The sequence below is a fragment of the Pleurodeles waltl genome, chromosome 1_1 (genome assembly GCF_031143425.1).
Source record: "Pleurodeles waltl isolate 20211129_DDA chromosome 1_1, aPleWal1.hap1.20221129, whole genome shotgun sequence".
NCBI lineage: Eukaryota > Metazoa > Chordata > Amphibia > Caudata > Salamandridae > Pleurodeles > Pleurodeles waltl.
In genome coordinates, this window is record NC_090436.1 from 288999962 (window position 1) to 289023732 (window position 23771).

Below are 23771 nucleotides of genomic sequence, written 5' to 3' on the forward strand. Positions count from 1 at the left end.
CCCCCGAGCCCCTGATCCATCTGACTGCCGCCTCGACAGCAGTTCGAGGCCCTCCTCCACCCGCAGGCTCCCACCTGCGCCTCATCCCTGGTGCCTAGTGGTAGGCTTCTCCGATCTCCGACGACCGTGCAAGTCATCCTTGTGTGTTTTTTACTGAAATTCCTTGCATTCCATTTTTGCCTTTTATGCTCCATAGTACCCTGTCTATTCTTTTTCATATGTGTTTATAAATGCCATATTTGACTCTTTAGTTGTACTCTTTCGTTTGCTGTGTGTTTGCGTTCTCCTCTGAGCGCTCCGCTCTCCGCGCTTTCTGCCCCCTGCCCCCTGTGCTCACCTCTCGCCTCTCTCTCTCTCTCTCTCTCGCCTGTTTTTCTGCCCTACGGACGATCTCCTTCTCCCCTGCCGCTGCCTCCCCTGTGGCCCTGCCCCCCACGCACACCCATTTGCACCCTCCCTCCTCCCAGCTGCTCCACCCTCCCACCTCACCCTCTTAATGTCGGCCGCTGCGTGCCACTGGTGCGCCAGAGGCGTGTTAGAGGCAAGCCCATCTGCGCCCGTCCGGGCCTGGCCCGCACCCAGCGCCAGTCCACCTGGCCCCCCCAGCCAAGACCCCCCAGACAACTCTACTCCCCTCTCACCCTCCACTCCCTCAACCCAGGACCTCGCCCCAACTGCACCCAATCCAGCCCCACACACACACAGGGCCCCTTCACCTGCTACACCTGCCATTTCTCCTGCCCTACACCCCACACCAACCCCAGCACCCCTCCGCCAAACACAAATACCTCCACGCAATAAACACCCGCACAGCCCCCGCGCCCACCAACCGACCCCACCACATTACAGCTCTCAACCTGAACACCACAACCCACAGCAACACCATCCTACGACACAACAACAACACCAACCAAAACCATCTCAACTGCCTGCTCCTAAACACCCACTCCCTACACAAACATGCCATAGACCTCTGGGATCTCATCACATCAAACTCAGTGGACATCGTCTTCCTCATGTAAACCTGGACGAACCACTCCTCAGAGCCTGACATAGCCACAGCCACCCCTATGGGATACAAACTCCAACGCAAAGACCGCCTCAACAAGCCAGGAGGTGGCATTGCCATCCTGCACAAAGACACCACTAAAATCACACACTCATCAGCAGCAGGCTAGACTACGGTAACACCCTCTACGCCGGCACCACACTCAAACTCAAACGCAAACTCCAGAGAATCCAGAACACAGCAGCACGCCTCATCCTGAACCTCCCCCGCTCAAATCCCTTTACTGGCTCCCCATAGACAAGAGGATCACCTTCAAGATCCTCATCCACGCACACAAATCCCTCCACAACACCGGCCCAACCAACCTCAACGAAAGAGTGAACTTCCACACTCCCACACGCCACCTCCGATCTGCCGAACTCGCACAAGCTACAATCCCCTGCATCCAACGCACCACCACTGGAGGCAGGTCCTTCTCCTACCTCACCCCCAAGACCTGGAACTCCCTCCCCAGCAACCTTAGCAAAACCCAAGACCTCCTGCTTTTCAGAAAAACCGAACAGTCACCCTCCTTCCCCCCCAACCCCCACCCTCCCCTAGCTCCTTGAGACCTCACGGGTGAGTAGCGCGCTCTATAAATTTCTTTGATTGATTGATTGATTGATAGCATGTACACAACCCTTCTGTCCGAAAATTTCAGAGCTAGCAGCTCATCATTCCGCAAGGCACTGCACTGTCCCCTCTCAAGTTTTTTACAGACAAGCTCTCTTGGATAGCCTTACCGGTTAGAACGAATTGTGCCACAAGCAACAGTGTCCACTCTGAACAAATCCTTGAACAACTGCACTCCAGTGTAGAAATTATCCACATACAAATGGTGAAACAGTCATCTACCAAATTCCAACACAATCTTCTCGTTAACTTCAAAAGTGGGTGGACAACCAGGGGGGTCAATACTGGAATCCCTACCAGTGTAGACCCAGAAATTATGCACATATCCTGTACGACTTTCTGACAGCATATACAATTTAATTCCATACCATACCCTCTTGTTAGGAATGTACTGCTTAAAAACCAAATGCCCCTTGAACAGGACCAAAGGCTCATCCACACTCATTTCTTTTCCTGGAACATACACCTCTTAAAAACGATCTAAAAAATGATCAAGGACAGGCTTAATCTTAAAAAAACTGTCACAATTACGGTGATCTCATGGCAAGGCTAAAGCATTGTCAACAAAATGCAGCATCCGAAGAAGAAGCAAATAGTGATTATGAGTCATGGTTGCAGGAACTTTAGCCGTTGCCATCAAGGGACTAGTAGACCAACCAGAAGCCAGTATCCTTATCAACCCCATCAAAAAAGTCAAACCCAAGAAATGTATCATCTCTTCCAGATTTGTGGGAACCCACTGGGTAGCTATAGACTTAGGTCAAAGTCTGGCAGCGTTAGTCTACTCAAAAATCTCTTCCAAAACTACATTGTCCATAAACATCTCAAAGAAATTGACAGGCAAAAAGTTTTCCGAATGTACTCTACACCCTAGGGGACCATTAAAGGCAGGCAACTGTGGCTGCTCCATGTTTGGGGCAACCCAGGTGTCAGGTCTTCCAAAGGGAAACCTTTCAGCCCCAGGCTGCTGCACTATTGGCATATCAGTGTCCTCCTCTAATACAGACAGAGTGGCCTCCTCATCAGAAGATTCCTCTTGGACAAAAAAATCACTGCCGGAATCTCTCACTTCCTCCTCTGCCTCAGATGCAGAGTCAGTCTCATAATCATGGCCAGAAGACGATTCAAAAAGCATGCCAACAACCTGCTGAGTGGTCACTCTGTGGCTAGCTATGATCCTTTCTAACAACAAATGGATTACCAACAACAACCAGCACTGTCTAAAATAAGTAATAAATGAAGTGTTTCTTCATCACAAAGAGTTATGTACTAAAAAACTATACCACTCACTTGCATGAAAAAGCTAGACTCACCATCAACTACTCTGCACAGACACAGCAATCACCAATGATATCCGACTAAAAAGAAAAAAAAAACGAATTAGACATAAGACAACACAAATATCATTGTGCACAAATCTAAGGACAATTTCACACACATTCTTGCATTTAGTACACTACCTACAAACATCTCATTCAAGCATGTCAACAATACTCCTTTGGAGTAAATTGCTTTACTTACCTAGAACATGCATCTACACAACCCGCAGGTCAACTACTGTCAAAGCCACAAGGATCCACAGCAAAGGAAGCAAAAGTTTTGAACTAGAACAAAAAGAAGAAATAAACTGTTATAATCACAAATACAAATACTTCGCCACCAAGAATTTTAAGATTTTCCCGGGTGCCTAAGTGGATTCTGCCCCCTTGGGGGAGGATGGGCCCAAAAAAATAGGCTAATCTGCCCCCAAAGGTTGCAGAAATGGCCATCAGTAATGTGCCCCCTTTGGGGGGCGACTCTTGCCAAAGAGGCGACCCTTGCCAAAGGGGCCACACAAAACATACACACACAAGATCCCTGGTGCCTAAGTGAATTCTGCCCCCCATGGGGGCTGATGGGCCTAAAAAATTAGGCCGAACTGCCCCCAAGGGGGGCAGAAATTGCCAACAGTAATGTGCCCCCTTTGGGGATGACCCTTGCAAAAGGAGCCAGCCCCCCCACACAAAACACACACACACACAGGATCCCTGGTGCCTAACTGAATTCTGCCCCCCCTTGGGGGCAGATAGGTCTAAAGAAAATAGGCCGATCTGCCCCCAAGCGGGGCAGAAATGGCCAACAGCTCTGTTCCCCCTTTGGAGGGGGCGACCCTTGCCAAAGGGGGCGCCACAGCACAAAAAAAACAAAGGGGAATGAAAATAAATCCCTGGCGTCTTGGTGGCTTCTGCCCCCCCTTGGGGCCAGATGGTTCTAAAAAAAAAATAGGTCGATCTGCCCCTAAGGGGGGTGGAAATGGCCATCAGTAATGTGCTCCCTTTGGGTATGACCCTTGCAAAAGAAGCCACCCCCCCCACACAGTACACACACACACAAGATCCCTGATGCCTAAGTGAATTCTGCCCCCCTTGGGGGCAGATGGGCCTAAAGAAAATAGGCCGATCTGCCCCCAAGGGGGGACAGAAATGGCCAACAGCTCTGTGCCCCCTTTGGAGGGGGCGACCCTTGCCAAAGGGGGCGCCCCCAGCACAAAAAAAAACAAAGGGGAACAAAAACTAAAAATTCCCTGGCGTCGTTGGTGGCTTCTCGGGCAGATGGGCGTAAGAAAAAAAAAAGGTCCTTGTTTGTTCTTCTCATGAGAAACCAAAGCAAATTATCGTACAGTTATCTAGAGGGCTGTTATATAAGATTTCAGTTACTGTACAATGTACGCTGCTTCAACTGACTATGGGAAGAAACTGTATAAAAGGTGCAGAAATGTGGAGAAGTTTAGTATTAGAGCCTCAATTTCTAGGTAACACATGAATATCTATAACTGAGCTGTGATGTTGCCAAATTGTGCCTTTTTCCATAATAAATATATTTCAACAACTTCAAGTGGGGTCAGAACAATGTTTCTTTCACACGCATAAATGTATTGGATAATGCCTAATGTGAATGATGTTAAGTATTGTGTTCAGGGCTATATATTGACTGGAAAATATTATCTCTATATTTAACGTTGTTTTGTACTTTTCACACACTAAGGGCTCTTTTATGAGTTTGGCGGATGAAAAACTCCATCCAACAAATTCCCGACAGGGTGGACACTGCCTACACAGCGACCTCCCCACCCAAGCTATTATGAGTTTCTTGCTAAGTCGGGGGGCAGAAACCTAAGTTTCTGCCCGCTGGCCTCATGGGAAACAGGCTACAGAATTGTTTCCGGCTCGTAATCGAGCTGACGGCAGTGCTGTAGCCTGCAGGGGCACCAGCACCCTCGCAATGTTTACTGTTTGCAAATTGGACAGTGACCATTACGAGGGTGCTGGCCAGGGGGGCCCCTGCACTGCCCATTCCTGCCATGTGACCGCTGGCGGAGAAGGGGGTCATAATCCCCAGGGTAGCACTGCATGCAGCGCTGCCCTGGTGAATTAGGACCACCACCATCCTCCAGACTGCCGGGATCCAAGATCCAGGCAGAGCTGGAAGTTCCCTGATGCAACGACTGCCAGGGTTGTAATGTGGCAGTCGGACTGCCGCACTGACGGTGGACCAAACTGCCACCACGAGTGTGTAATAAGGCCCTAAATTTGTCATAGGTTCAATACTGTGGGCTCTGTTCAATGCAGATGTGCATGTGTCGCAGTCCATGTTTCTATAGTCCAAAAATAGATGGTTTGAGTTGTCTTGTTTAGCCATTGGAGAGGGGTATTCATCGTTCAGTTCCAGATGTAGGAGGCTGGCCTGGCTTGTAGTGGGTACCAAGGGGTACTTACACTCTGTACCAAGTCCAGTTATCCCTTATTAGTATAGAAGAGGTGTTTCTAGGCTGTTTCTAGGCTGATAGAAGGTAGCTATAGCAGAGCAGCTTAGGCTGAACTAGGAGACATGCAAAGCTCCTACTATACCACTGGTGTCATATGCACAATATCATAAGAAAAAACAATACACAGATATACTAAAAATAAAGGTACTTTATTTTTATGACAATATGCCAAAAGTATCTCAGTGAGTACCCTCAGTATGAGGATGCCAAATATACACAAGATATATGTACACAATACCAAAAATATGCAGTAATAGCAAAAGGAAGTAATGCAAGCAGTGTAAAGTTACAATAGATTGCAATAGGAGCACATAGGTATAGGGGCAACACAAACCATATACTCCAAAAGTGGAATGCGAACCACGAATGGACACCAAACCTATGTGAGCTTGTAGAGGGTCGCTGGGGCTGTAAGAAAACAGTGAGGGTTAGAAAAATAGCCCACCCCAAGACCCTGTAAGGTAGGTGTAAAGTGCACCTACAACCCCCAGAGAGCACAGAAGTTGTGATGGGGGAATTCTGCAAGGAAAACCAACACCAGCAAAGCAACAACAGTGGATTTCCAGACCTGAGTACCTGTAAGAGAAGGGGACCAAGTCCAAGAGTCGCGACAGTGTTGAGAGTGGGCAGATGCCCAGGAAATGCCAGCTGAGGGTGCAAGGAAGCTGCCACCAGATGGGAGAAGCTTGGTGTTTTGCAAGAAAGAAGAGGACTAGGAACTCCCCCTTTGGAGGATGGATATCCCACGTCGTGAAGAAGCTTGCAGAGGTATTCCCATGCAGAAAGACCGCAAACAAGCCTTGCTAGCTGCAAGGGTCATGGTTAGGGTTTTTGGTTGCTGCTGTGGCCCAGGAGGGACCAGGATGTCACCACTTGGATGAGGAGACAGAGGGGGCACCCAGCAAGTCAGGGAGCCCTCACAGAAGCAGGCAGCACCCACAGAAGTACCGGAACAGGCACTTGGAAGAGGAGTGAACCGGAGTCCACCCGAAGACACAAAAGGGGGTCCCACGATGCTGGAGGACAACTCAGAAGGTTGTGCACTGCAAGTTAGAGTGTCGGGGACCCAGGCTTGGCTGTGCACAAAGGAAATCCTGGAAGAGTGCACAGAAGCCAGAGCAGCTGCAAATCACGCGGTACCCAGGGGAGGCAAGGACTTACCTCCACCAAACTTGGACTGAAGAGTCACTGGACTGTGGGAGTCACTTGGACAGAGTTGCTGAGTTCCAGGGACCACGCTCGTTGTGCTGAGAGGGGACCCAGAGGACCGGTGATGCAGTCTTTTGTTGCCTGCGGTTGCAGGGGGAAGATTCCGTCGACCCACAGGAGATTTCTTTAGAGCTCCTGGTGCAAGAAGGAGGTAGGCTACCCCCAGAGCATGCACCACCAGGAAACAGTCGAGAAAGCCGTCAGGATGAAGCGATACAAGGTTGCAGTAGTCGTCTTTGCTACTTTTTTGCGGTTTTGCAGGCGTCCTGAGCAGTCAGCGGTCGATCCTTTGGCATTAGGTGAAGAGGGAGATGCAGAGGAACTCTGATGAGCTCTTGCATTCGGTATCTGAAGAATTCCCCAAAGCAGAGACCCTAAATAGCCAGAAAAACAGGTTTGGCTACCTAGGAAGGAGGATAGGCTAGTAAGAAAGGTAAGAGCCTATCAGAAGGAGTCTCTGACGTCACCTGCTGGCCCTGGCCACTCAGAGCAGTCCAGTGTGCCGGCACACCTCGGAATCCAAGATGGCAGAGGTCTGGGGCATGCTGGAGGAGCTCTGGGCACCTCCCCTGGGATGTGCAGGTCAGGGGAGTGGTCACTCCCCTTTCCTTTGTCCAGTTTCGCGCCAGAGCAGGGCTGGGGGATCCCTGAACTGGTGTAGACTGGCTTATGCAGAGATGGGCAGCATCTGTGCCCATCAAAGCATTTCCGGAGGCTGGGGGAGGCTACTCCTCCCCAGCCATCAAACCTATTTCCAAAGGGAGAGGGTGTCACACCCTCTCTCAGAGGAAATCCTTTGTTCTGCCTTCCTGGGCCAGGGCTGCCTGGATCCCAGGAGGGCAGAAACCTGTCTGAGGGGTTGGCAGCCGCAGCTGCAGTGGAGACCCCGGAAAGGCAGTTTGGCAGTACCCGGGTTCTGTGCTAGAGACCTGGGGGATCATGGAATTGTCTCCCCAATGCCAGAATAGCATTGGGGTGACAATTCCATGATCTTAGACATGTTACATGGCCATGTTCGGAGTTACCATTGTGACGCTATACGTAGGTAGTGACCTATGTATAGTGCACGCGTGTAATGGTGTCCACGCACTCACAAAGTCCGGGGAATTTGCCCTGAACAATGTGGGGGTACCTTGGCTAGTGCCAGGGTGCCCACACACTAAGTAACTTTGCACCCAACCTTCACCAGGTGAAGGTTAGACATATAGGTGACTTATAAGATACTTAAGTGCAGTGGTAAATGGCTGTGAAATAATGTGGACGTTATTTCACTCAAGCTGCACTGGCAGGCCTGTGTAAGAATTGTCAGATCTCCCTATGGGTGGCAAAAGAAATGCTGCAGCCCATAGGGATCTCCTGCAACCCCAATACCCTGGGTACCTCAGTACCATATACTAAGGAATTATATGGGTGTACCAGTATGCCAATGTGAATTGGTGAAATTGGTCACTAGCCTGTTAGTGACAATTTGGAAAGCAGAGAGAGCATAACCACTGAGGTTCTGGTTAGCAGAGCCTCAGTGAGACAGTTAGGCATCACACAGGGAACACATACATATAGGCCACAAACTTATAAGCACTGGGGTCCTGGCTAGCAGGGTTCCAGTGACACATAACAAACATACTGACTACATAGGGTTTTCACTATGAGCATTGGGCCCTGGCTAGCAGGATCCCAGTGAGACAGTGAAAACACCCTGACATATACTCACAAACAGGCCAAAAGTGGGGGTAACAAGGCTAGAAAGAGGCTACTTTCTCACACAACCCCCCCCCAAATGAAGGACAATAAGACTAACCTTGGCCAGTTGAGACTTTATTGTCTAAGTGGTGATAAGTGGAGAGTAGCTCTGCAATAGACTGGTTACTCCCTTTATCATCCACTATATGGTACCTTCCCTGTGGGGATGTAAACCACCCTGTTTGAAGTTTTTTAGCTCACCAACAATGTGAAGATATATTTTCAGAGTTCCTATCAGTAAGTTTTAGTTTAGAAGAGTGGGAATTGTCCACTGGACCTATTTCTAGTGATGAGAATGCCAGACAGGGATGCTTGTCTCAGTAAAGCCATAGCTGGGCAAAAATGTTGTCCATGCGGCTGTAAGAGAGAACAGGGATGCTGTTTCTCTTGAGTTGGAGCAGGGCAGGGATTCTGTCCTATGAGCTCCACACTAGGGCAGGGCTGCTGTCCTAAGTTTTGTGAGGCAGTGCAGGGTTTCTGCACTAAAGTTGTTCTCTGGCGGCGTGGGAACTTCCTTTGTAGTGCTGCACCAACCTCATTTTGCACCTCCTTTATTCCCGTGTCCTGATACTCCTGTGGGTGCTATCTGGTGCTCTGAGGGCTCTCTGAAGTGCTGAGAGCCCCCTCTTCCTTCTGACACAGATATGAGGCCCCCAGGTCCATGGGCATCCCGTCCGCTGTATTACGACTACCATAGGCTATAATGGAATAGTAGTAGGGCGGAGGGGATATCCGTCATGTTTCTGATGGAGTAATACCATCTGTCAAACTCTAAATCAGGCCCTTAGTCTAAGAGTTTTGTATTGAAACAGACCAATATGTGTACCTGCAATTCTCCTCAAGCTGTAACTGATTAAATCCTTTATTTAAATCAAGTAAAGAGTAGACTTTAGCATCATTCAATTGTGTTATCATGTCAGCAATGTGCAGATCTGGAAGTCGTTCTTTATTAATTGCCTTGTTTGCTTGATGCATGTCCACGCAACTGTGTACAGCTCCTTCACTGTCCTTTTTGGGTGCCACCGCTATGGGAGAAATCCATGGCGTCGGACCAGTAAAATGCTCAATTATATCATGCTTAAGGAATGATTTGAGTTCCTTATCAACCTCTTTTTGTAAATTAAACACAATTATTCTGTGACTTTGAGCAACAGAACAGACATCCTCAATAAAATGCAATTGTACTTTCATAGTCTTAAATTTTCTTAATCCATGGAACAATGCAGGGAACTGACTTACTCTTTTGTGATGAGCATTCATAATGCAGCTCGCTGCAATCAGTCCCATATCAGCAGCTGTGCTGAAATTGAGTAAACAGGTCCTTGACACTGTACCTTCAAGTACATGAATGCACTTTTGTTTTCTTGTGTCTCATAGTCACTACAAATTAACCTTTACTTTTCAAGGGTGTCGATGCAGCCCATGTCTAGGCTTTGGTTTTCAATGGCATCAATCATGAAAATGGAGATAGTTCATCATATTTCTCCTCAGGCATAATTTTTATCGACACGCCACTGGTAATTTAATGAGCAGCAAATGTATCCTGAGCGTAATCTTCGGACAATGTTTGAATTACTTATGTGCTTTTTCATGCTGACTTTTCTTTGACTGGTATTTTTCTTCACAGGTGGCCAGTCCAGCAATGTCTGCATTTTTCTGAGGGAAACATCGACAATGCGCAATCATCTTCTTCACATTCACTTGATACTGACACTGACAAACTTTTCGGCGATGATTTAGATGACGATTGACTTTGGTTGGTGTTGATTTGTTGCAACTGATATTGTCACTTGGCTTTGTGGGTGTACATCAAGAGTCGCTTATGGGACGTTCGGTCAGCCATGTTGTCTTCTCGCCATGACACACTTACTTTTTCCTTTGTCTTGCACACCATTACAGAATGGTTCTCTTTACCACAGTTTTTGAATAATTGTCCAGTGGTTTATCTCCCTCACATTACCTCCTGAGCCCTCTTGGTATTTGACTGACTTATGAATGTAGGAATATTGACCAAATGCTCCTGGAGAGTTTGGCAAACTATTGTGGTCTCAAATGGAGCATACTGTTTCTTTTTAGTCCTGGCCAGTTCTTTTTAAAATGAACATTTTGAACAGAATTGTCCTTCTTCTTACCATTATAATCTCTGTTCTGTTGTTATACTGCCCTTTGTTAGCTTTCTCCCTGGAGCTCTCTTTGCAGCGTTAATCAGGTCTGTCAATCCCGCCTTCTTTGCAACAGTTATCTGAGCATCTGATATCCCCAGTTTCCTGGGAAAAACATAAAGGACAGTCATCATTATAGTGATCAGGCTGTTTCAATGTTCTATTGTCTGTCAAATGATAAATTTATCCAGACTCTTGCCAAGGTGGTAATTTTCTGCCTGTCCTCTCCTTTCTTCTTAAAGTCTAGTCCTTTATCTTTTGACGTTCTATTTCTACCATCTCCTTGAATTGCATTTTTGTTAGCTGAGTACCTCAGGTATCATGACCAATGGAGATATACATTTTTATATTATTGTAAACAATGGGTGTTTTTAATGATTGGGTGCCCCAGTTGCAAGATGCTGGCTTATGGTCAAGAGTAGTTGTTTAGTGTGAATGAAGTAATTCCGAATTTGATTCAGAACTCCCAGTAAAATTGCTATAGAGGAATTCCATGCATGATGGTATATGTTGGCAAATATTCTTCCCAAGTAGTATACTTCTCAATTGCTGGTACCAAGACATTGCATCTCACTTAGAGGGTTCTTTGTGAGTTACCACATTTTATAGGCTGTGAATTTATTGGAGACACAAGTGTGCCATGCAAACATGGCAAATCCCAAATTACGATTTCCAAATTGGGATATGCAAATAGCAAATTGTTAACACCATGTTTAAAGGAATTCCTAATTGTGAATAGTCGCAAAATGGACATTTAGGAAATGCAATTGCTTTCAATGTGGATCTGGTGGTAACCAGGTGCAAGCGAACAAAATCTGCCTCATTCGGAACGACAGCTTTCTTTGTATTAGAGAGGAGGATGAGGATATTGGCTGGTAAGCAGAGAAGGAGGCAAAGACAGAGGAGGATATTTAGGGTGTGGGTCCCCCTTTTTCAACAGACTGAGGGGGAGATATATGAGAAGTACAGACTCATTTGTGAAGGAATTTTGGAATTCATTTCTGAGTCACAGCCTCAACTACAGACCCCAACAGTTAGAAGCAATGCATTCCCGTCACATGTGCAGGTATAGTGTTGTCTACACCTTTTGGCTACAGGCAGTCACCAAGGAGCCATATCAGTGGCAGGAGGAGTGTCACAAAGTGCATTTTCTAGGTTTTGTCACAGGTTTCTGGACATTATGGTTAGCAAAGTAAACAAATACATCCATTTACGAAATATGCCCCAATATTTGCAACAGACCAAATGTATGTTTTACAGGGTAGCACGGTTTCCCAATGGAACTGACGCAGGCAGGCAGAGAAATTAATTATTCTCACAGAGAGGGTGCTGCTCTAGCTTCTCCCTCTCTGTGACAGCAATGCTTGCTCCCGCAGAAGGCGGGAAGCCAGTTGGGATCGTGCTGGCCTTTATGCTACCCCCCACGGTCCCCAACATTGTGATTGGGTCTCCAGGGCCAAGATCAGCCTGGGGAGGGGGTTGTGCAGGGTTGGGTTGTTATGGGGGTTGGCTGCAGAGGCTGGCCACATGCCCTCGGCCGTGCCCAGCACGTGGTTAGGTGGTTATAAATGTTGGGTTGTTATAGGGGTTGGCTGCATGGCTTGGCCACAAGCCTTCCGGCTCCCCCCAAAGTCCCCAACATTGCCACTGGGTGCCCTGGGAGGGCACCTAGGTCACATGGTGGGACTCCAGGGGATGGGATCCCTGGGGCCAAGATTGGCCATAGGAAGGGGGCCACATGGTCCCATTCTTCAAAATAAATGAATAATTAGACTGACCACAGGGAATAGGGACCCCAGGGCCTATATCCCCTTCTCCACCCCCTGAAAAATAGGACAGGCCTAGGGGATGGGGTCCCGGGGTCAAGATCGGTATGAGGTGGTCACACAGCTCCCCTCACCCCCCCAATAAATTAAATATTTATGCTGGGCACTGGGGATGGTGTCCCTGGGGTTGAGATTGGCCTGGGGGGTCCATGCAGGGTAGGGTTGTTGGAGGGTTTTGCAGCAGGCCATGCGCAGCAGAAGGTTGGGTGGTTATAGGGTTGACTCAAGGGTATGGCTGCAGGCCAGGCCCTGCAGCCAATCCCTGCTCCGCACAGCCTTTGGCCATGCGCAGCATGGGGTTGGGTGGTATGAGGGTTGGCCACAGGGTCTGGCTGCGGGACAGTTACCTTAGCGCACGAGGTATAGTTACTTAAGAGAACTCTAACTATACCAAATGAGTTTCCATGGATTTGTACGTGTAAAACGTGAGCCTATCTACGACGTTGCTGTAATCTTTGTTTTTTTAAGTGAATATATAATATATGTGATATATATCTATATCTCTATTTCTATATATATAGACATGTGTGTGTGTGTATATATATATATATATATATATATATATATGTATATATATACATATATATCTCCAACACCAACAATTGCAAAACAATTGATTCGTATGCACTCCAGGAGAGTTTTATTGCTTCTATTCAAGAAAAGTGTAAGAAGACAACACTATATATATATATATATATATATATATATATATATATTTATATATATTATAGATAACTATATAATATATATCCACATAATACATATATTATAATTACCAAAGCAGTAATTAAAGGCTTGGACCGTTTTTTAAACATGATCACATGAAAGTAAGATATATTATAACGAGGGAACAATGGCAAGCAATATTTAGCTTTAAGGATGATGCCAACATAATCATCAAACCTGCAGACAAGGGAGGCAATATTGTACTTGAGACCAGAGATCAATATGTAAAGGAAGCACTAAGACAACTGGACGATCGCGCATGTTATCAACCTACCACTGGGGAGCAATACAAAACAGTGTGCAGGAGTGGTATGATCTATCGGACAAATGGCAAATACGTGGAACTTTAGATTGTGAGTAATTTCAATTTCTTAAAGTGGGACATAAATGAGTTCCAACATTCTACCTCTTGCCAAAAATACATAAAGCTGCTCTGAAACCACTGCACCGTCCCATAGTATCATCACAAGGCAGTCTTTTGGAGTATAGGTCTATCTATGTGGATCGGTTTTTTTTTCCATTTGTCAAAGATTTGAGTTTTTTACATTCGATGATCCACTGACTTTATGTGAATTGTTGAAAATGTACAGTGGGAAAACTTTTTGTTTGTGACATTGGACATACAAAGTTTATATACTTAAATTGACCATAAACAGGGTGTGAAAGCAGTAGAGTATTATCTAAAGGGAAGGCCACTGAGATTTATGGAACACAATATGATGCTGTTGGAATTTGTAAGACTCTGTCTGAATAACAACATTTTCCTTTTTCAGATCAACTATATTGTCAAATACAGGAAACTATGATGGTCACTTGCTTCACACCCAGATATGCAAATGTATTAATTGGCTGCACGTGGCACGTGGCCTGGTCAGAGGACAACAACCCTAGGATGGGAAATGTTGTTTTGTGGGTCAGGTATATTGATGACCTATTTTGGATATGGATAGGATCTCGGGAAATGGCTGAAGAATAAATAAACAACTGCCAGAATTTGCATTTCTCTACTGAGATAAGTGCTGTGGGTGTATTGTTCTTAGATTCATGGGTCTTTGCAGAGTGAGACTTGCCATAAATTAGCCTCCCCTCTAGTTTGATTAGGAGTATTCCATTTGTGGAGCTCCTGTGCGTATGCCACACGCATATAATCCATATCATGATATGGATATGTGCAGGTGGCACAGGAAACGGTATCACGGTATCTGGCATGAGGGTATTCTAAATCTATTTTGACAAACGCTGAAGGGACAGCTAGGATGCATAATTGACATGAGTTACTGTTACATTCTTCACATAGAAAAAAGCAGGGCATAGACTCAATAAGGATGATTACAGACTTTAAGTTTGATGGCGCGTGGCTATGAGGTACACTAGGGAATTAGATTAACAGATAATATCATTGGTGCAGCTACATCACAGGCCCCACTGGTGACATATAGAAAGAACACGCATAGTGACATGCTAGTATATAGTCACTACTCAGATTTTTGTAGTAACTGGCTTTTTTCTTTGCATGCGTTGCAAGGCATGCAAGTACAGTACAAAAGTGAGGGAGTTTGAACTCCCAGGGAACAATAGGAAGAAATCCATTACTAAATTGTTGAATTGTCATTCAGACTATGTGGTATATTGACTTATTTGCCCTCGCAATTTGAAATATGTTGTGAGTACCATTAAGCGGGTGAAGAATTGAGTAGTGGAGCGCAAGCGTGCTATAGTGAGAGTTGACCTTACATACCCCTTTGTCCATTATTTTCAGATGACACATGCTAGTAACAGAAACCTGTTACATTTCTTCTGTCTGGATAAAGTCCCCAAAGATGAACGAGGTGGAGCTTGTATACTGAAACTAAGATGCTTGGAATCATGCTGCATTATTAATTTGCAAACTAAGGGGGTCATTCTAAGCCTGGCGGTCGGCGACCGCCAGGGCTAAAATGACAGGCTGGCGGTGCTTCCTGGGCCATTCTGACCGCGGCGGTAAAGCCGCGGTCAGAAAAGGGCAACCAGCGGTTTCCCGCCGGTTTACCCCTGGCCCAGGGGGGATTCCGACCCCCTTACCGCCATCCTGTTCCTGGCGGTTTTTACCGCCATGAACAGGATGGCGGTAACGGGTGTCGTGGGGCCCCTGGGGGCCCCATAAAGATTTTCAGTGTCTGCTTTGCAGACACTGAAAATCGCGATGGGTGCCACTGCACCCGTCGCACCCCTTCGACTCCGCCGGCTCCATTCAGAGCCGGCTTCATCGTAGAAGGGGGTTTCCCGCTGGGCCGGCTGGAGGCCTTTTGCGGTCGCCCGCCGGCCCAGCGGGAAAGCCAGAATGGCCGCCGCGGTCTTTTGACCGCGGTGCGGTCATTCGTCGGTTACCGATTGGCGGGCGGCGACCGCCACCCGCCAATGTAGGAATGACCCCCATAATAGTATTTTGATTATTTAATGACTGCTATATAGTCAGCCTTATGACTGTGAGAAAGGTGGTTGCTAAAAAGTATTTGTCAAAGCTATTTTTCTTCCTGTAGGCCAATACTACTTAATATTGAGCAAATTGTCTGGAGTGCACAGTCTGTTTTTGAGGATACAAATATATACATTTAATATATACCTTCATCATGCATGCCTTTACAACGAAAAACTATGATAATGTAAGTATTTTACAAGTAAGAATAAACGCTATTTAAAATATATATATATATATTGTGTCCAAACCACGCATTGGTGGTTGCTATTCTTCTCAATAAATCTGCCTACAGGAACTTTGGAGTGCAGTAAATTAATTTTTAGACACAAAATATCTTTCAAAGGTGGTCTTTGTTACCGGCACCGCCAGCTGAGTGACCCTTCAGGAAAATGACTGACTATTTGGATAAAATATATATATATATATATATATATATATATATATATATATATATATATATATATATATATATTACCATGTGGCAGTTGCCACTAGGTAGTTACATTTAGGACCATGTTTCCATAAAAAAAGCGTTTTTTGACTTGTCTATAGCTTTGGCACAGTTTAACGAATCGTCATGAAATTTTTCATAAAGATTGCCCCAGTGATTCTTGTTGTGCACGGAAAGTTTTGGGATGATCCATCAAGCAGGACCGAGAAAAAGGGGGGGGGGTCAAAAAGTAGTTTTTCCAATACCATAAGACCTTCGAACAAGGCTACAGCCCTGACTTCTGGACATAGTAACACAAAATTTTGGCAGAAAGCAAGGTTTCGGTATTCAGATTGTGCTTTCACTTTTTTGGTGTAAATCCGTTCAGCCGTTCACAAGAAATTTAGGAAAATGTAAATTTGTATATCTCTGGCTGCGAATAAATAGTGAATATTCGTGAATTTTGGTGAATGCGTGTGCGAATAGAAGTGCTATAATTGGCTGGCGTCAACCTGAACAGAAAGTTGCGGCTGCATTTTATATTATGGGAGATGGGCCCCTGGGGCTGAAAAACAAAACGAAAAGTAGCATAAGGGGTCAGGGTGGAGGTACCCTGACCCCAGGAGTGTAATTTAGGGGTGATAGAGGGTCAAATCATGGGTTTAAAATTATTTTTATCACCATGCGTGATATTCGCGATTAATCAAGATTAATCACGAATACGCAAAAAAAATGAAAAAAATCACAGACTCATTCATACACTAATTCATTCACTCATACATGCACATACAGACTCATGCACCCACTCACACATCCACTCAGACACTCATGCACCCACTCATACTCAGACACCCACTTTCAGACCCACTCAGATCCTCATGCACCCACTCACAGACTCACTCAGACACTGACGCACCCACTCACAGACCCACACAGATCCTCATGCACCCACTCACAGACCCACTCAGGCACTAACGCACTCACTTACAGACCAACTCAGACCCTCATTCACCCACTCAGAGAACCACTCAGACACTCATGCACACACTCACAGACCCGCTCAGACACTGATGCACCCACTCACAGACCCACTCAGACACTGACACACCCACTCACAGACCCACTCAGACCCTCACACACCCCCTCAGACCTTCATGCACACACTCACAGAACCCTCACACACCAACTTTCATGCACCCACTAACAGCCAAACTTAGACCCTCATGCACCCACTCACAGACACACTCAGACCCTCATACGCACACTCACAGACCCACTCAGACACTGGTGCATCCACTGACAGACCCCTCAGAGCTTCATGCACACACTCACAGAACCCTCACACACCAACTTTCACACTCAGACACTTTCACACTCAGAGACACCTTCTCACACCTATTCACACACAAAGCGAGACAGACAGTCCAGCTGTGCATGGTGCAGATTTGGATGATTATGTGAGTTGGCTGCAGGACCAGGCCCTGTGACCAACCCCTACAATGCACATCAAAGGCCGTGTACAGCACTGGCTTGGGTGGTTATCAGGCATTGGCTGCAGGATCTTGCCAAGCCCTGCTGCCCATGGGGCTGGATATTTATAAGGGTTGGCCCTGAAGCTAACTCCTGCTGTGCACGGCTGAAGGCCTGTGCAATGTGGGGTGGGGTTGCAATAAAGGTTGGATGGAGGACCTGGCCATACTATTCAAAATGCATTTTTTAAAGTGCCATGTAGCGAACACGTGCCCCGGGGCATGTGTGCTTTTTACATGTGCACAATTTGTTTCGGGGGTGCATCAAAGGGGGCCTTAGGATCTCAGCACCCTTGGTTTTGCATTTCCTAATTTGCGAATTCCTAAAAGGAAAATTAGAAAATGTAAAACCATTTGCAAGGGCCATAGGAATGAATGGAGTCTCATTCCCTAATAGTAATGAATACAGATAGACCAAGGCACACAGAGAGGTAAAAGTTCTTCGATGTTTCTGGGACACAAGTAAAGCCCAAGTATTGTAAATCCAGAGGTGAAGAGTAAAAGCGATGAATCCAAGTTGTTGATATATTAGAGTCTTTATTCGCAGGTATAGGTTTGTGTCGTCTTACAGGAAACAGCCAACACGTGTTTCGTCACGCAAGTGACTTTATCAAGGCTGGGCCCGTCCGGCCAGGTGCAGAAGACAGCAGTGAGTTCAGAAAGGCAAAAAATACGATGGTCAGTCCCGGGTGGGACTGCCGCGGGTGTGCGGTGATCCCAGTAGTCAAAAGGCTGGTGCTAACGAGGCCCTGATAAGCCCGAAGTATTGATCCTGAAATTCAGTAAGGTAGCGTCCAGTCCATCACGCGAGTCTCGCGTGATGGACTGGACGCTACCTTACTGAATGTTACCATTGTATTTTTTGCCTTTCTGAACTCACTGCTGTCTTCTGCACCTGGCCGGACGGGCCCAGCCTTGATAAAGTCACTTGCGTGACGAAACACGTGTTGGCTGTTTCCTGTAAGACGACACAAACCTATACCTGCGAATAAAGACTCTAATATATCAACAACTTGGATTCATCGCTTTTACTCTTCACCTCTGGATTTACAATACTTGGGCTTTACTTGTGTCCCAGAAACATCGAAGAACTTTTACCTCTCTGTGTGCCTTGGTCTATCTGTATTCATTGTCATTGTGTACCCTGGTACACAACTCTTTGTGCCCAACAGGGTAGTGGGGCACCTGACCGAGTGGCACCTTCTTTCTCTTATCGGACTCACTTTGTTGCTCAAACAAGAACTGTAACGGAACGGAAGTGCGGCTTTCTTACCACGCACTACCCTTGTATTTTTTGTCCCTAACAGTAATGATTCCCTAATAGCGATTGCAAATTTTAACTAATCGCAATAGGAGAAGAGGTATTTTGTTACATTCCATTTTGCATTACCTAAAGAGCAATTACCTAAAATTTGCTAGGTAATGCAAAATGGAACTTTGATACATCTGGCTCTTCATCTCCACATGCCTTAAACCAAAATGAAAGGGTATGTATGTAATGTAACTGATGTTCATGTAAAGCACTGAAATCCTTTCGGGTCAAGTCTGTGCTATATAAAACAGCAAGAAAACAAACATTGAAGGTCCAGGTTTAGGTAAAGTTAGCACCTGCTTTGTGACCTTTTTTTTATTTTTCCACAAAAGGTGCGCTAACCCTGCACCATTTTTAGACACTTTTCAGGAGTTAGCATTATTTTTCAGAAGTGGCTTGTGTTGTTTTATGACAATGATATGAAAGGTAGACGTTCCCTCCAAAAAGTGACAGTAGCCTGCAAGTGCCAAATCTATAAGCTGTCGGAAAAATAGACCACACCTAGGATTGGGCCGAAAACATGACACTAATTCTGATTAGCATCAAAAATTTAGCACCCGGTCAGACCAGACATTAAAACGAGGCCAGCTACAACTACATAAGGAACATACATAAGGAACCCTGGCAAACAACTGAACAACATGGACCTATTACTGCTACAGATTGGCACAGGGAGAAGACAGCGATGATGCCAAGCGCCACCAACACTACCGCAGCAACTACAACCACCACCACTGCAGCCACAAAGGCAGTGCAGACGGAGGGTGAGAATATTCCACACACGTGCATCCATCCTAGGCCTCAGGGACAAAGAGGACATTAGACTGTATCGCCTTAAGCGGTGGTCCATCGTACTGCTGCTCCACCACATTGCTCCTGGCATCACAGCGAGAGTGGAAAGTACTACAACCATACCACTCATGAACAAACTACTGGCCATCCTCCACGTGCTGGCCTTGGGATCATTTCAGACCACTGCAGCATGAGTGAGTGATATCTCACTACCATCCTTCTCTGCCTTCCTCCCTATGGTCCTCGACACCATCATCTGCCTCACACCCCACCACATCCAGTTCCCCATCACCCAGCAACCCCAGCAGGAGATCAAACAAGGATTCTACCAAATTACTGAGTTCCCGCATGTGCTGGGTGCAATGGACTGTGCACATGTCCAACGTGTCATTCCTGCTGCCACGGAACACATCTTCAGGAACAGGAAACACACAATAATAATGGGCAGGGCATTGTGGACCATCACAGGATATTCACTAACATCCTCACCAAATATCTGGACAGAGTCCATGATGCCTACATCTTCCAACAATCAATAATTAACCAACGTTTTCAGGATGGACAATATGCCAATGACCTACTCACAAGTAAGCCAGCATATACTTCATAACACAGACAACGCACTAAACATGTGGGACAAACAATACATATACCACACTACACACACATGGACAGGCAAGCACAGATGTTTGGACAACAACACATATGCCATAGGCTCCACTACACTGCATTTAGTACACATCACCCTCACATACGCCCATATGTATAAGTTCTTAGAACCACCTGACACTTTTAATGATGCACTGGTGGACCAATGGCCCCTCTGTATTCAAAAGCTGGAGTGAAGCCACTAAATGTGTCCACATGTTTATTACACTATACGGATCCTTCACACATAACACTTAACATGGAACAGCTCAGCTATGTGTATTGTATTGGCCATGTCACCATCAAACAACTCACATATTGGCTCTGCCCCACATTTACCATGCTGTAGAAACCTTAGGCTGCACCGACAATTAAAGCCACACTAGTGCTGGCATCACCATTTATATATTGTTGGAAAATTGGTTATTGGTAAGGGAAGGTAAGTACCTACACTTGGCAATAGGCCACTAACCTCCACTTAAGTCCAGTTAGGTCTCAATAAATTAAACCCAGCTCAACCCTTGGTAGTTTGGCAATGAGCGACAAGGCTTAACTTAGGAGACATATGGGTAAAGCATTTAAAATCACAAAACAGTAAATAAGTAAAACACAAAACACAATAAAAACACAACACCAATTTATAAAAATAGATTAAACTTTTATCTTTAAAATGAAACCAAAACAATTAAAATCGGATAAGGGGAATTGGAGATATTATTTTTTTAAAAATGAATGCTTTTTAGCGCTTAGAAACGAATAGGGCCAATCTGGTATTCTAGTCGCACCTTGACCAGGGCAAAGTCAAAGTTTGAGGCCGACCGCGATGGAGCCTGCTCGGCTACAGCTCATGGGAGGCCTCGGTCAGAAGTTTACCTTCGGACTTAGTCGTTTTCTTGAAGATTTTCTTCAGCGGACTAAGTCACCAGTCCAATCCGACCTCCTGGAACTCCTCCTCGGATGCGAGTCGCGGTAGCCCATCGGTGGAGATTTTTATCTTTGGACTTAGTCGTTTTTTCAAGATGAAAATTCTTCGACCGGGGCAAAACTGAATCTTGATCTGACATCCCTGGAGCCCTCTTTGTATACACTGCCTGGGAGGTTCCGGTCAACTTCCTATGTTCGGACTTAGTCACTTTTTCAGAGACTTTCTTCACTGGGACGAACCTGCAAGTCAGGCCGGGTCGTGGTTGAGGCAAGAAGGCTAGAGTTGCCGTGGCTGGTCGGTCTCTTTATGGAGCTTTTTTTCCAAAAGTTCTCCAAACTTCTGGTTCTTCTTCCAGATGTTGCTTTGAGGTTCTTTGGAGGCCCACAGCTCACCCCAAGGTTCCAGAAGATCTGAGATGCTCCTTGAGGGAGCTGACTACAACTCCCAGAATGCACCTGGTGCAAACTCTACTGGACAGTGGTCAGCTGGTCAGTTTCTTCAGGAGTTGGTGCAGGGGACTCTGGTTTGCAATTCTACACCTGTAGCAAACAGGGAGTCCCTCCTTGAACCAGTTGAATCCAGGTCCTTCTTGTGGTTAAGCCCACATGTGCAGCTGGTGCAGTCCTCCAGAGTGCAGTGTCCAGGTGCAGGTCAGGGGTCCAGCAGGGCAGTCCTTCTTCTTCTGTAGTTCTTCCTTGTTGGAATCTGGTAGGGGTCTGAGGTGTGGGTTCAGGTCTGCCAGTTGTATCATTGCTCCTGGGTCAAAAACAGGGGGTCCTGGTTCTCCAATCAGGTGCAGGGTCCTTCACCCGGTGATGACCACTTCCTGGGAAGTGTGGCAAAAATCAATCGCAGGAAGCAACATTCCTTAAAAATACATCATGGTTGAAAATGATTTTTGGAGGTTACATCTGGCTGAGCCCACCCACTGGTGTGGCAAAAAAACTTAAACACACCCTTCTCCTGCCCTCTTCTAATCTGGTCAGGGGGCACCTAATTGTCTGGGTTTGCAGGATGTGAGGGAGGTGCTGGCTTGCTCCAAATATCCTTCCCTGCCTTTGAAGACCAGTTTGGCATCCCTCCCCTTTCCTGCCTGTCCATCTGCTGAGGGAAGATCTCCTCCCCGAGGCGCATCTCTTTGTGTTGAGCCAGGTCACTTCACACCTCATCAAGGCAGCCAGGCTTGGCTGCCAGAGGCTGGCCAATTGGAACGAAGCAGCAAAAACACTGCAGGGCTGAAATTGGCAATTTTTCAGGTAAAGTTTAAAACTCTTTACCTGAACAAGTTATATTAAATCCCACAACTGGAAGTTGTGGGATGTATTATAACAATTAATTTGATTTCACCCTGAGGTATCTGTTACTTAAGGGGACTTTTAAAATTAAAATAAAGTCACCCCATTCTAGCCTATGGAGGCCATTCACTACAATAAAGGAAAACAAATTTGGTTGTTTTACCTCACCAGGCCTTATAAATCTATTTTATAAGGTCCCTGCTTATAACAACATGGCACCCAACCCTATTGGCTCACAGGGCACACCTTAGGGGTGATGTATATGTAAAAATAAGGTAGTTTAAGACTTTGAAACTACTTTTAATTACAAAGTTGAATCTGCATGTAAATTTAATTTAAAAGCAGCCAGCAAGGCAGGCCTGCCTTTAAAATGACACTGGGTACCTCAGCAGTACACCTTTGGGGGCACCATCTATGCTGGGGTCCCTAAACCTACATGCCCTGCCATACACTAGGGACTTATAGGTAGGGTGACTTAGCCAATTATAATTAGCCTGATCTGCATACTCATTTTATACAGAGCACAGACCCTGGGACTGGTTAGCAGTACCCAGGACACCATCAGAGTCAGGAAAACACCAGCAAAAAGTGACGAATGGGGGAAAAAAGTCAGGGGGCCTCTGAAATCAGCCCTGTTTTCCCACATATGTCATCAAAAATACCTGATATTCTTATGGTGTTCACCCTTCCCATGTGTGGTGCATAGTGCAACACACATTGAAATAGGACATCGCCTTCATTGATAGGTCATGCATAGGAATGGACACCTCACAGCACACCAACAATCATAGCCTTAAATCCCACTTCTCTCTACCATGATACAAGTGTGCCTACAATGGATTGTGGCAGCTGAACTACTGCCAGTGCACCGGTAGAGGCCAGAAACACATAATATTAAGGAGTCATGGGACTTTGGCTGGACTAGTGATGCAGAGCAATGCAGAGAAGCACCTTATGCCCTGTCCAGTCCCACAGGTGTCTTCAAACTTGCTGCATACATTTCAATACATCCCATATACCTGTGCCACACTGTGCATGTGAACCACGTACACATACACATGCTAGCAGCCAGCAATTGGCAACAACAACACTTTGTGCAAGGGAGGTATTCCAAGGGGGTGCAATTCACATGCAACACACTGGGATCAGTACCTGTCTCATGGCACAAACCCACAAAACAGGTACAAATTTATCAAACATCACTCTTCTGTAGGTCTAAAGTAATGGCACTCA